The sequence below is a fragment of the Panthera onca genome, chromosome F2, assembly GCF_046562875.1.
Source record: "Panthera onca isolate mPanOnc1 chromosome F2, mPanOnc1 haplotype 2, whole genome shotgun sequence".
NCBI lineage: Eukaryota > Metazoa > Chordata > Mammalia > Carnivora > Felidae > Panthera > Panthera onca.
Genome location: NC_138356.1, coordinates 29,008,934 through 29,023,956, shown reverse-complemented (window position 1 = coordinate 29,023,956; position 15,023 = coordinate 29,008,934). Strand labels below are relative to the sequence as shown.

Below are 15,023 nucleotides of genomic sequence, written 5' to 3'. Positions count from 1 at the left end.
TCCAACATCTACATAGGTACAGTTTTTCTTCTTAAAATTTTGTATTTTTCAGAATAAAAATTATTTACGTCTTTAGGCTGGCTGAATTTTGAGGTTATAGGTTATGTGTTTCTCCCTATCTTCAAATAAAAATATAAAACAAAACAAAAACTAGTGACTGAATGCTTTTTATCTTAGAAATGACTACTAAGATATGTTTGTTTCAGGGAATTTCTGATAACATTTTTCAACTTTCTATAGAAAAAAAACCATAGTACATAATTAAAGTAATACGTTTTTGTCTCTTTCCGTTCTAATTATTATGGTTTAGTTCATGGTAAATGAGTTTGTTCTATGCTCATTTCCTAAGGGGTGGTTATCCACTGATTTCATTTTCTGGAAAATAAAATTATGTCACAATTCTTGGAAACTGCATATTTATTTATTTTTTTGTTTTGTTTTTTCAGAGATGGGGGTGGGGTGAAAGCGGGTGAAATTAAGGTCACAATTCAAATTCTCTACTCAGTCCTCAGAGACATAACCATAGCTTATTACTGTTTTATTCTGTCTTGTTTATATTTGAGGTAAATGGCATTGAATTTTATAGAGGAAAAAGGGATAAGATGGAGTCACATTTTGAGCTAGGCAACATTATCCACATTTTGTAGGCAAAGAGACTGAGGCCTGGAGAAGTGTGAAATCTGGGCAGAGTCAGTAAGCTAGTACACCGCAGTTTGGATTGGAGCCTGATCTGTTCCACATCTCATCACGAGGCCGAAATCCTGAACAGTCTGTCCGCTTTGGACACATCTTTCTGTTTCTTTTAAGATATTTAAATGGCATGTTTATCAAACACAATATACCTCTACATATCGCTTTTTACATTTCAACTTTTTGTTGCAATAGTGTTTTGGGAAATAATTAAGAAACATAATTAAGTGTAAGTCATAGTTTATCTTAGGCCACACTTTCTGATTTCTGTTTTACTGAATTACTTTACTGGAGATGTTATCAACTAATATTTATCTAAGTTCAGCTGAATTCAGCCACACCATTGTCAACCATGAACTGTCATTGACTGATAAAACAGATGAACTCTTCCCCTTTGACCTTTCTAGTCTGAATTTCAAAATATGTCTTTTTAACTAAAAGACATCCTGATATGGTCTATCTACATTTCTGTGTGCATAGCTCTATTTTTAGGTTCATGTTTTTAAATTGGGTAATTAACCAAAATATTTCTAGTTGCATTTTTATTTTATTTTAATTTTTCTTTAACGTTTAATTATTTTTGAGACAGGGAGAGACAGAGCATGAACGGGGGAGGGTCAGAGAGAGAGGGAGACACAGAATTTGAAATGCGCTCCAGGCTCTGAGCTATCAGCACAGAGCCCGACGCGGGGCTTGAACTCACGGAGCGCGAGATCATGACCTGAGCCGAAGTTGGACGCTCAACCGACTGAGCCACCCAGGCGCCCCTCTATTTGCATTTTTATAAGAAAAGGGGAAGTTAAAAATGTATTTATACATTTATCATTGTAAATATCATCAAATACTATATTCTTTTACATTAGAATTTTATGGCTTACTGAAAATGCATCAGTTTCAATTTATACAAGGTTCTAATTTTACTGTATGCTCTTTTGTTTATTATAAAAATATGCTATTGAGCAAACCAAACCCAATTAATTCTGTTGATTTCCTCATTTTCTTATTTATTTCATTTCATTTCATTTCATTTCATTTCATTTCATTTTTAAGCAATCTCTATACCAATGTGGGGCTTGAACGCACAACCTGTAGATCAAGAGTTGTATGCTCCACCACCTGAGCCAGCAGGGTGCCCCAGTTTCTTCATTCTAGATTGAAACTTTTATTTGCATATTTATTCTACATATTTATCACTATACAGTGTCAAAGCTAATATTCTTCAATGACCAAGCCAAATTGCTAAAGATATATTATGTTGGTATTTCTGTTACTAAGTTTTTTGTTTGTTTGTATTTGTAAGAGTAATGCATTCTCATAAAAAAATCTATGGGAAATTCCCTAAGTAGGAAAAATTTAAAACTTCATGTGTTTTGATGTATGTTAACTAGACTTCTTGTGATCATTTTGCAATATATACATATATTGAATCGTTATGTTGTATACCTGAAACTAATATATGTCATATGACTAATATATGTTATAGGTCAGTTATAACTCCATTAAAAAATTACTACTGAAACTCTAAAACAAACACCTTCACAGGCCCACCAGTCCTTCCAGTCATTTCATGTAGAGATGGATTTTTGTTTTGTTTGTATATGGTTTTAATCATACTCTCTTATATGATTCAAAATCATGAATTTCTCAATTTTATAGCCTAGCATTTTTCATTGCAAAAGATGCCTTATATCTCACTGAATATAACACAGTTTCTTTAAATGTTTCTATTTATTAGATATTTAGGTTGCCTCTTCTCTTTTATCTCTTATAAGTGACACCGCTATGAACATCTTCATGGATAAGACTTCTAGGGTTATCTTTTTTTTTTTTTAACATTTATTTTTTTGAGAGACAGAGCATGAGCAGGTGAGGGGCAGAGAGAGAGAGACAGAATCCACAGCAGCCTCCAGGCTCTGAGCTTTCAGCACAGAGCCCGATGTGGGGCTCAAACCCACGAACTGTAAGATCATGACCTGAGCTGAAGTTGGATGTTTAGTGACTGAGGCACCCAGGTGTCCCTAGGATTATCTTTTTATGAAGGATTAAGTGGAATAACTAGGATGAAGGGTTTTGGTATTTTTCAGTCTTATGTGAATAGATTGAGCATTTTATGTTTATTAATAGTATTTTTTGGTAAATTGTCAGTTTCTTTACTTAGCTTATTTATCTGTTGGGATTATAGTGTCTTCCTGGTAAGGGTATATGAGCTTGACTTAATATATTGCTCATCTTTTATTTTAAAAATACTTTTTTATGGGGGGCGCCTGGGTGGCTCAGTCGGTTGAGCGTCTGACTTCGGCTCAGGTCACGATCTCGCGGTCCGTGAGTTCGAGCCCCGCGTCGGGCTCTGGGCTGATGGCTCAGAGCCTGGAGCCTGCTTCCAATTCTGTGTCTCCCTCTCTCTCTGACCCTCCCCTGTTCATGCTCTGTTTCTCTCTGTCTCAAAAATAAATAAACTTAAAAAAAAAATTAAAAAAAAAATACTTTTTTATGGGCACCTGGGTGACTCTGTCGTTTAAGTGACTTGACTCTTGATTTCAGCTCAGGTCATGATCTCACATAGCATGCTGACAGTGCAGAGCCTGCTTGGGATTTTCTCTGTCTCTGCCCCTCTCCCACTCTCTCTCAAAATAAATAAATACACTTAAAAAAATACTGTTTTATTATGGAAGTAATTGAGGCTTATTGTAAAATACAAATTAAGATAAATTAATGGAAGAAAACAAAGATCACCTTGTGAAAACATTTTAATATATGTGTAAAAAAAGTTCCTAACAAAAATCTTATTTTTTTAACTTGTTTTATTTTTTATTTTTTTAAATTTACATCCAAATTAGCATATAGTGCAACAATGATTTCAAGAGTAGATTCCTGAGTATCCCTTACCCATTCAGCCCATCCCCCCTCCCACAACCCCTCCCGTAACCCTCAGTTTGTTCTCCATATTTTTTTTTATATAATTTATTTTTTATTTTTTAAAATTTACATCCAAATTAGTATATAGTGAAGCAATGATTTCAGGAGTAGATTCCTTAATGCCTCTTACCCATTTAGCCCATCCCCCCCCCACAACCTCTCCAGCAACCCTCAGTTTGTTCTCCATATTTATGAGTCTCATCTGTTTTGTCCCCCTCCCTGTTTTTATATTACTTTTCTGTCCCTTCCCTTATGTTCATCTGTTTTGTCTCTTAAAGTCCTCATATGAGTGAAGTCATATGATTTTTGTCTTTCTCTGACTCATTTCACTTAGCATAATACCCTCCAGTTCCATCCACATCGTTGCAAATGGCGAGATTTCATTCTTTTTGATTGCTGAGTAATACTCCATTGTATATATATACCACATCTTATTTATCCATTCATCCATTGATGGACATTTGAGCTCTTTCCATACTTTGGCTATTGTTGATAGTGCTGCTGTAAACATGGGGGTGCACGTGTCCCTTTGAAACAGCACACCTGGGTCTTGTGGATAAATGCCTAGTAGTGCAATTGCTGGGTCGTAGGATAATTCTACTTTTAGTTTTTTGAGGAACCTCCCTACTGTTTTCCAGAGTGGCTGCACCAGCTTGCATTGCCACCAACAATGCAAAAGAGATCCTCTTTCTCTGCATCCTCACCAACATCTGTTGTTGCCTGAGTTGTTTATGTTAGCCATTCTGACAGGTGTAAGGTGGTATCTCATTGTGGTTTTGATTTGTATTTCCTGATGATGAGTGATGTTGAGCATTTTTTCATGTGTCGGTTGGCCATCTGGATGTCTTCTTTGGAGAAGTGTCTATTCATGTCTTTTGCCCATTTCTTCACTGGATTATTTGTTTTTTGGGTGTTGAGTTTGATAAGTTCTTTATAGATTTTGGATACAAACCCTTTATCTGATATGTCATTTGCAAATATCTTCTCCCATTCTGTCAGTTGCCCTTTAGTTTTGCTGATTGTTTCCTTCACTGTGCAGAAGCTTTTTATTTTGATGAGGTCCCAGTAGTTCATTTTTGCTTTTGTTTCCCTTGCCTCTGGAGATGTGTTGAGTAAGAACAAAAATCTTATTTTTGAATACTATCTTATAACTACTTTCCTCCCAGTAGATCTGTAATTAATGTCATAAACAAAAGTGTTGAAGACTACATAGGATTCCATTACTATAACTTATTTAAGTAGTCCCCTATGGATATATATTGATGTTTTTTCCAGTGTTCTCTATTTTCATAAACAACATTTCAGTGACAATTCTGTTTGTAAATCTTGGGATGATCATCTGATTTTTTTTTTTTTTATTAAATTCTTTGGAGTAGAGAACTAGAAAGGATGTATATTATTTAAAAATTTATGCGTATTTCCAGTTTGCCACAAAGTATTTCTCTTTTTAATACTAGGTGCTAGTTTATTTTTCATGTTTGTCAATCTAATGTTGTATCATTGTTTTATTTTCTATAAATTTTTTTAATGCTTATATTTGAGAGAGACAGAATGCAACAGGAAGGAGCAGAGAGAGAGAGAGACACAGAATGTGAAGCAGCCTCCAGGCTCTGAGCTGTCAGCACAGAGCCCGACATGGGGCTCGAACTCTTGGACTGTGAGATCATGACCTGAGCTGAAGTTGGACACTTAACTGACTGAGCCACCCACATGCCCCCATATGTCATTGTTTTAATTTGCATTTTTGAGGCACTGATGAACACGTTGCCATTTATTTAATTCTGACATGAATTTTATATTCTGGTTTCATTAGTTCATTCCAAGTTGATCATTAATATTTTTTATTAATCACTTTATCACTTTATACCCTTTTCAAAATGATTGAAACTGTTTACTTTCAGTTTATTGTTCATTACCTTTGGCGTAGAAAATTTTTCTTTTAGCATATATTTTATATATTTTTTCTTTTATAGTTTCTGATTTGGTTGTCATACTTGGACCATTGCCTCCATGGAAATATTGGCATATGTTTCCTTCTAGTATTTTATAGTTTTATATTTCAGTTTTAACTTACTTTAAACCATTTGAAATTTATTTTCTAATAACTCATTTATCCCCGAGCCCCTCACCATAATAATTGCAAATATTCACTGAACCTTCTTTCATTGTTCCTAAGACCCACATTTCTTTGCATTTTAATCTCCCTTACCTCCTTGAAATCACTGTTTGGGCAGGTGACACTTGTGACATAATTGTCATTGCCTGCCCATATGCCAGTTTAGTTTTGATTGTATTACATTTTTCTCCCTGCTACCTAAATGTAGATTGTTTCTTTGAAAACTTTTGTATGCTGAAATGGCATTAAGTGAAGAGGCAATTACCATTTCATAAACTGGAAATCTTTGGATTGCTTTTGGTTAGTGAAAACAGGTATTAATGTAGGTCTTTGGTAAAAGTGAAGTGGTTTAAGGCAAATTTTTGTATAGTGGGGGAAACATTATTATCTTTTTTTGTTTATTTTGAGATAATGTCCTTGATAAGCTGTATATTACATGTATTGGGTCATTCTCTCTCTCTCTTTTTTTTTTAAGTAAAATAGATTAGGAAATATGAGAATGCACTATACAGATTAAAACTAGTTATTGCTTTTGGGAAACTTACTTCAGTTGTGTGAATATGTGTGTGGAAAGGGATCTTTATGAGGGAGCTGGGTTGTGATATAAATTGTTTCTTACTTTGTTAGCCACCATTGTCCAGAGATTGTAATGGTGAGACCAAAGGCAACTATGGAAAATTGTAACCACTACCAACAAGAAAGGACAAAATGGCAGGTCCTGGAATGTGATGAAAAGTTCAGATTTCTGTGTACCAGCAGCCTGTCTCTTCTGAGGATCTTCACCCTCTCTTTCTGCTCTTAGTCACCCTTCCTCATGGCCATTCATCTGCCTGCTGCTATTACCAAAGTTCTGGACTGTGCTTGGCAGAAACACCTATGGGGGTTAGTGATGTTTGGCCAAATTTTTCCAGTCTCTGCTTCACACTTTGTACTTATAGATGTTAACTTGCCCTGGCCTCCCAGAAGCACAGTAGATAGAAGCAAAGCCCCTTACTGTTCAGAATGTATAGTTTACAGCAGAGTTTAAAACTGCTCCCAGATTGCTTACCACAAACCCACTGGGACAATAACTGTTATCTTTACAAAATAGTTGTAGAAGCTAGCTTTCATTTTCTTTTCCAAAGCAGCATACTGCATTTTCTCTGCCCTGTTGAATACCCATCTACTTTTCCTCTAAAAAATCGTTTTTTTTTCCTTCTAGTGAATGAAAGTATATAGATATCACCTAATTAGATAAATTATAATTCAGTTTTGAGAAAATTTAATCTTTTCTTTTTTGTTCATACTTAAGATTTTCCAACATTTTAGAATGTTTGACATATATCTGTAGCCCATGTGTAATATTTTCATATGGCTTAAATAATAAAGGGAATATTTACTACATGGTAACCCTTTTAAAGCTATCTTTGTGCGTTCTGAACTCTGCATCTGAATTTCATATACTAGTAGTGTGTGGTTTTTAGAAAACATATTTATCAATACTTGGGCTTTTTCTTCAGTAACCTCTTAGCAAAAAATAAGGAGTTTATATTTATGATATGATTAATTGTTATGATTTTTTTTAAGGTTTTGTTTTAAGTAACCTCTACACCCAGTGTGGGGCTTACACTTAAAACCCCAAGATGCAGAGTTGCATGCTCTACTGACTGAGCCAGGCAGGTTCCTCTGTTAATGATTCTAAAAGCAATAGCTTTTTGGGGCGCCTGGGTGGCTCAGTTGGTTAAGTGGTCGACTTCAGCTCAGGTCATGATCTCACAGCTTGTGGGTTCGAGCTCCATGTCAAGCTCTGTGCTGACAGCTCAGAGCCTGGATCTGCTTTGGAGTCTGTGTCTCCCTCTTTCTCTCTGCCCCTTTCCTGCTCACATGCTTGCTCTCTCTCTCTCTTTCTCTCTCTCTCAAATAAATAAATAAATAAACAAACAAACAAACAAACAAAAAATTTTAAATAAAAGCAAGAACTTTTTGAGTGGTGGGAATGTAAAATGCTTCAGCCACTTTGGAAAATAGTTTGGTAGTTCCTTAAATACTTAAACCGAGTTACCATATGGCCCATACTTTCTACTCGTAGGGATATAACAAAAGAAATGAAACAGATTTATTCATAATATCCAGAAGGCGGAAACAACTCAAATGTCTACCAACTGATGAACTGATATATATGGATGGATCCATATGAGAGTACTATTGAGTCATAAAAAGTAATGAAGTACTGATATATCACAACATGACATGGCTGAACCTTGAAAACATTATGGCAAGTAAAAGAAGCCAGTCTAAAGGACCACATATTGCATGATTTCATGTATTTGAAATGTCCAGGATAGGCAAATTTATAGAGGCAGAAATTAGTTGGTTAGTTGTGCTGCGGGGTGGGAGGATGAGGAGAGGGGCTTAAGGGAGTGATAACTAAGAGATACTGAGTTTCTTTTTGGAGCAATGAAATGTTAAAAAATCCATTGTGATATTGGATGCATGGCTCTTTAGTGAGTGTACTTAAAGCCATTGAAGTGCTTACTTTAAATGGGTGAAGTGTATGGTGAATTATAGTTTAATTTAAAAAAAGTTTTAATTATATTTTAATATAATTTTAATTTATTTAAAAAGAACTTTTGGGGGTTCCTGGCTAGCTCAGTTAGTAGAGCATGTGACTCTTGATCTCAGGGTCATGAATTCAAGCCTTATATTGGGCCTAGAGATTACTTAAAAAAAAAAAAAAAAAAAGAGGGGGGGAAAATCCCACAGAAAAACCGGGAAGTCAAAAAAGAACTTTTCAGTGTAAGAATGGCAACGTAAAGGAGTCAAAAGTTGTAGTTTCTTTGTTCTGCTTTGTGAACCTGAGCAAGTCGTGCACCCTCTGTGGTTCTTAGTCCTTTTCTCTCATTGATTTTTAGAGCCCTCCCAGCTCCAAAAGCTCTGATTTTAATTTGGGGGGAAATGATCTGATTATAACGGCTAACAAATATGCCCTTCCACACACTGATTGCTCTTATTCAGGGTTTTCCCAAATTGTAGCCATGCTGATTTTGTAGGACTAATCCTGTTGTCCTCCTCTCTCTTATCATAGCTCCTAAAGGAAAGTCCATTGTTTGTTTATATTAAAGGCAGCATTTTCCCAACATTACTATACAGTGCAGTTTACCTCATTTTTTAGCCCAAACAATACATGTGGTGCCACTGAGTCTACTGTGTAATAGCTTGAGTGACTTCTTTGTAAAACATGCTAAGAGTAGCCCTTGGTGCTGCAATGTTAGTCAGAGTATCTCAGCAAATAACCACAGACTTTATTTATAGCAATGTATGTTTTGGATTTATAACATTTTATCTGTTATAGACATGGTATATTATTTGCTTGGTTACTTTATAATTGTGATAGTTTCATGCCACCCACTATAGGTTGTTCTGCAGTGGTTATTCTAACCACAAATTAAGGAGTTATTTTTCTGTGGTTTAGTTATACACGAGGATTATATTGCAAGAGTTGCTGGAGCCCAAGTTCTGTAAACAGTTTCTTTGGAAGAAGTCTTTGCCTAAGAGACTGACTAGATTGTTGGTACTCAAAACATTGAAGGACAGAAATTAGAGGAGCAAACACAACTTGTCAATGATAACATTGTTGAACATTGTTCTATAAAATGTCAGAGGAGGAATTTGCCAAGTGTTCTCCATGTTGCTGTATGGCGGCAGCCTTTTCAGCAGGACAGATGTCAGGGATTTTCCTACACCTAGAGCTTTTGTGCATGCTTTTTGAGGTAATGGGCCCACTTGAGAGAGCATTGAGGCACATTGTCTACGAAGATTTATACATGAATGTGCAAACACACATTTTACATTTAATCTTGGGGGGGGTTCACAGATTCCCCCAACACACCCATTAACCTGTAGAGACCCATAAACTTAGGTGAAAACCCATGATCTGGAGGTCTGGGAGCATGATGGGTTTTCTCTTCTGGAGTCACAAAAGGTGATGATTTAGAAGTGGACCCCTCTGTTCCTTACAGCAGTGTAAAAGGGTATGCAGTGTTGCTGACCTTGGGTCAAGATAGAGGTTGTTCCCAAGATGAGCAGCATAGGAATGCCTCGCACACGCCTGGCTCTTTTGTTTACTGCTGTATGCAGGCATGTATGATAGTAGGCGCTTGGTAAATATTTATCGGAGGAATGAATGGGTTCTGCCGGAGAGCTCATTTCACTCTAGTTTGTTTCTACTGTTTCTTGATAACTGATATGTTGGAGGCAGAATAAGAAAAATAGGTAGGAATGCTTCTAGTAGTGATGTAACATTACAGAAGATGCTCATGTTGCGTCCAAGCACAAAATTAGCTTTCCTCTTTACTTCTCACCTTGCATAACTGTGATTTGTTTTTCTTTTATTGCAGACAAGCAAGTTTTCCTGTCACTCTGTCCTTTCCATGTCAAATATTACCTTTGCAATCAAAGAAAAAGCAGGCTTTATAAAAAGTTTTTGTACTGTTTCTAGATAGTTTGAAAACTACAGGATTTCTTGAAATATGTTTTTGGCTAAAAGTCTGGTTTTATAAGTAATGGAAATTTTGTTCTGTGAGACTCCATTCCAGATTTTTCAGTTCTTTTTCTATACATTTAGAAAATAATGGCCCAAAGCTAGACTCACTACTTCCTTTCTTTTTTGAAATTCAAATAGGTATCTAAGATTCCCAAGTTGTTTCTGCCTCCCTAGTGAATGACTATAAAAGACAGTCCTTCCATATAAATAACTTTATTTTCTTAAATAGATTTAGTACATCATCCTTAGTCATCTTTTGAGAAGTAAATGAAAGAAGTTATATTGAAGCTTATGTGTAAATTACTTTTTTTCTCTTGGTTTTGTACCACAGCCAAGAAAGAAAAATCTTAAATTGATTGGCTTAATATAAAAGGCTGGTTCATCGTTTAAGAGATAGGAATAACTTTTAAACTGATAAGAACAGATACTACACTTGATCTTAGCCAAAAGGCCGAGAAGCGATTAGGAATAACTTTTAAACAAGAAGCTAGTATATAATGACCAATTGCTACAATCCAGGCAAATGCTTTACATGTGTTAATTCCATTAAAACCCTCACAATTATGTTGGACACACGCTATTTTTATTCTTGTTTTACAGTGAGGGCAACTGAAGGCACAGAGAGGTTGAATAGCTTGTCCCAGGCTACGTGTTACTCAACTTACTCATTAGTAATTTGCAGAGCCTGGATTCAGACCTTTGCAGTCTGGTTGTAGAGCCTGTACCCTTACCCGCCACACGACTTCCTTTTAACCCTCTATAATCAAGAATAAATAAATACTAGAGGCAGTCCAAGAAAGCTTCACAGAGGAGGTCACATTTGAGCTGATTCCTAAAGAATGAGTAGAAGTTCCCAAAGTAGAGAAGAAGGCAGATATGTGGATAGCCAGCAATGTGAAAGTTGTGTTCCTTGAGGAAGGTTGAGAAGGGCGAGTTGCAGGGGACAAGAAGAGAAGGGGATAGGTTGGAATCAGATTGTGAACGGACTTTTGTTATATTCAGGGGCTGGACTTTATATTATAGAGCAGTTTCATAACCCAGATTGATGCTGGGCTGGTTAACTCAGTCAAGTGGGGAGTTCGTTAAAAAGGCAAATTCCTAAGTCTCACTCCAGGATGCTCTGACGGAGAAAGTTTAGGATGAGGGCTAGGAGTCTAGGTGGCTCTGATGGACAGGCATGCTTGGGAGCTCTGCTGAAGGCTGTGAGAAACCAGAAGAGACTTAAACAGGGATGTGACAAGGACAGAATTTTGCTTTAGAATGGAAATTATTGAAGCTAGTACAATATCTGCTGGAGGTTTAGGAGCAGCAAGATCAATGAGGAAGCTATCCTAAAAATTCAAAAGAGAATAAGATCTTGAATTAAGATTATGGTATTGTTGATAGAATTGAGGGGACACATAAGGTATTTCAGAGTAAGAATCCATAGTAAACAAGCAGGAAAGATAAAAAAGAGATAAAGGATAATGTTAGGATTTAAAGACTGAATTTAAAGAGCAAATGGGTGGTTCGCTGTTCTTTACCTGACAGACGAGCAAAATCATTTTGCCACACTAACTTTTCCTTATTTAAATCTGCTGAGTCACAACATTATAAGTAATATATGTCAACGTATATGAATTGAAACGAGGCCCAATGTTTAGTATAGGAAATAAAAAAGATATTTAGTAAAGGCTCCAGGGAGAAGTGGTTTATCAGTTCTTTCAGAAGAAACTCTCTGTCCTAGCCAAATGTAGAGAGGAAGAATTGGCACCATCTTGGGGCACGGCACTTGTTTCTTGCTCCTGCTGAGTGTCTTTTCCAGTTTTCAGTATATATAACAGCGCTTTTAACTACCCCTGACCACCCAAGCAGTGGTCTGTGGGCAACCATGTTGAAACCATGTGGCCTTTTCCATTTGAATTAGACAGAGTAGGTACCCCAAGCTGGCACCAATCTGAGTTTTATCCCCTGGAGTTTGGAATTGACTATAAGAGAAAGATAATTAGTCTTCTCACAGGTGGGCCTTTACCGTGTAAAATCAAGAGCATGAGCATGCCATGCAGACTGGAAGACAGAGGAAGCTGGTTCAAAGAAAGAATGACACAGACATGCGGAGCAAAGAGAGGTGACAATCAGGAGAGAGATGTCCAAGTATCTCGTGACTTCTCAGTTTCTGGGCCCAGCGCTTCTCAAATCTTACTCATGTATCCTTCTAATGAATTCATTTTCTCTCTCTGTCTCTTGAGCTCATTTAAATTAATTTCTATCTCTGGGAGTCCAGAGTCTATCCACACACCAATACTTCCTGCTCTCATCTTCCTTCTTGGCTGTTGTCAAAAGATACGCTATCTTTTGATGTGCTATCTTTTGATGCACCAGGATGTGCTATCAGACGTACAAGGCCCATCTATCATTTTTGAAAAGTATTTAGCCTTTAGACAATGCACTTGGAATCATTGATTCAAAATACAGGTCAGGCCTTCATATTTTCAGTCCAGCGTACGTGTTTGGAATGAACTTTAGAATTAGTACTTTAGAGTGTGAAATGCAGTGGTGTGCACGCCAACACAAATTTTTAAATTCAGGTAAATATCTGGTGTGTCTCTAAAACTTAATTCAGGTTCTGAATTGTTCTGTTTGTTTACCTTCTTATTTTCAAATGATTCTTGCCAAGTGTTGTAACCAGTTCATGAAGGTAGAGAAAACGGATTACGCTAACAAAAATACCACGGACTGGGTGGCTTAAACAACAAACACTTCTCTCTCTCCTAGTTCTGGAGCCAGGGAAGTCTCTCGGTCTAGGCGCTGGCAGGGCTGGGGTTGTGACGGCCCACTTCCTGGTCGAGAGACGGCTCTGGATGTGCTGTATTCTCACGTGGCCGGAGGGGCAAGGGAGCTCTCTGGGGTTTCTTTTATAAGGTCAGTGATCCCCTTCTTGAGGTTCTACACTCGTGACCTAATCACCTCCCAAAGGCCACCTCCTCCTGCCATCACCTTTGGGCATTAAGATTTAACATATGAATTTTGAGGGGACAGCAACATTCTGTGCTGTCAGCACAGAGCCTGCCGTGGGACTTGAATTCAAAAACCACGATACCATGACCTGAGCTGAAGTCCGACACTTAACCGACTGAGCCACCCAGGTGCCCCAAGATTGCTTTTAAATGCCTCTGCAATTGCTCAACAATTTTTAGAAAAGCGTATGTACATTGGAGTAAAAGCAGCCATGTATACCTTCAAGATAGAAAGTGTTAAGGTGTCACACTTACACAGATTATACTTTGGGATAGCCCAGTTGATCAAGGCTCTTAACAGATAGGAAGTAAGATAGGGGCACCTGGGTGGCTCAGTCTGTTGAGTGTCCAGCTCGACTCAGGTTATGATCTCACGGTTTGTGGGTTTGAGCCCTGTGTCGGGTTCTGCACTGATTGCACAGAGCCTGCTTGGGGGTCGGTCTCTCTCTCTCCCTCCCTCTCTCTCCCTCCCTCTCTCTCTGCCTCTCTCCCTCTAAATAAATAAATAAACATTAAAAAAAGAATTGATTGTAATGAAAAAATATGGGTCACATTTTTATGTATATCATACATGATTATACTATGCTAATCAAGTATTCTTTTTAGGCAGTAAGAGAACTAAAGCCAGACAAACTGCAAGCTGTTAAATAAATTACCTCACAAGACATCAAAGTGCTTTACTAGTATACAGTTTATATAGTACAATTGAGCAAATTTGCTAACTTACATAGTTTTCATCTACTTTTTCATGTTATTTTCTAAATTCCATTATTTCTTTTTTGACTCATGAGTCAAATGTATTTTTTAATTAAATTTAATTTAAATTAACATATAGTATAATAATGGTTTCAGAAGTGTAATTTAGTGATTCATCATTTACATATAACACCCAGTGTTCATCCCAACAAGTACCCTCCTTAATGCCCATCACCCACTTAGCCCATCCCCCCACCCAACACCCCTCCAGCAATCCTCAGTTTGTTCTCTGTATTTAAGAGTCTTTTATGGTTTGCCTCCCTTTTTGTTTTTATCTTATTTTTCCTTCACTTCCCTTATGTTCATCTGTTGTGTTTCTTAAATTCCACATATGAGTGAAATCAATCATATATTTGTCTTTCTCTGACTTACTTTGCTTAGCATAATGCATTCTGGTTCCATCCACGCTGTTGCAAATGCAAGATTTCATTCTTTTTGATTGCTGAGTAATATTCCATCATATACACACATGCGCGTGCGCGCGCACACACACACACACACACACACACACGTATATCTTCTTTATCCATTCATCAGTCAATGGACATTTGGGCTCTTTCCATTAATTGGCCGTTGTTGATAGTGCTGCTATAAACATTGGGGTGCATGTGTCTCTTCAAATCAGCATTTTTGTATCCTTTGGATAAATACTTAGGAGTGCAATTACTGGGTCGTAGGGTAATTCTGTTTTTAACTTTTTGTGGAAACTCCATGCTGTTCACCAGAGTGGCTGTCCCAGTTTGCATTCCCACCAGCAGTGCAAAAGTATCCCCCTTTCTCCACATCCTTGCCAACATCTGTTGTTTCCTGTGTTGTTAATTTTAACCATTCGGACAGGTGTGAGGTGGTATCTCATTGTGGTTTTGATTTGTATTTCCCTGATGATAAGTGATGTTGAGCATCTTTTAATGTGTCTGTTAGCCATCTGGATGTCTTCTTTGGAAAAGTGTCTATTCATGACTTTTGCCCATTTCTTTACTGGATTGTTTTTTTGGGTATTGAAGAGTCTGAGTCAAGTGTGTTTTAA

General features: G+C 37.1%; 1 protein-coding gene and 1 pseudogene across 1 annotated transcript in view; one reads left to right on the top strand and one right to left on the bottom strand.

Annotated features, from left to right (window-relative positions):
* Positions 1 to 15,023, top strand: part of MRPS28 (mitochondrial ribosomal protein S28) — a 106,392-nt gene that overhangs the window by 39,819 nt on the left and 51,550 nt on the right. The gene's annotated exons all lie outside the window — the stretch shown is intronic.
* LOC132664893 (U2 spliceosomal RNA) lies at positions 10,543 to 10,707 on the bottom strand (annotated as a pseudogene).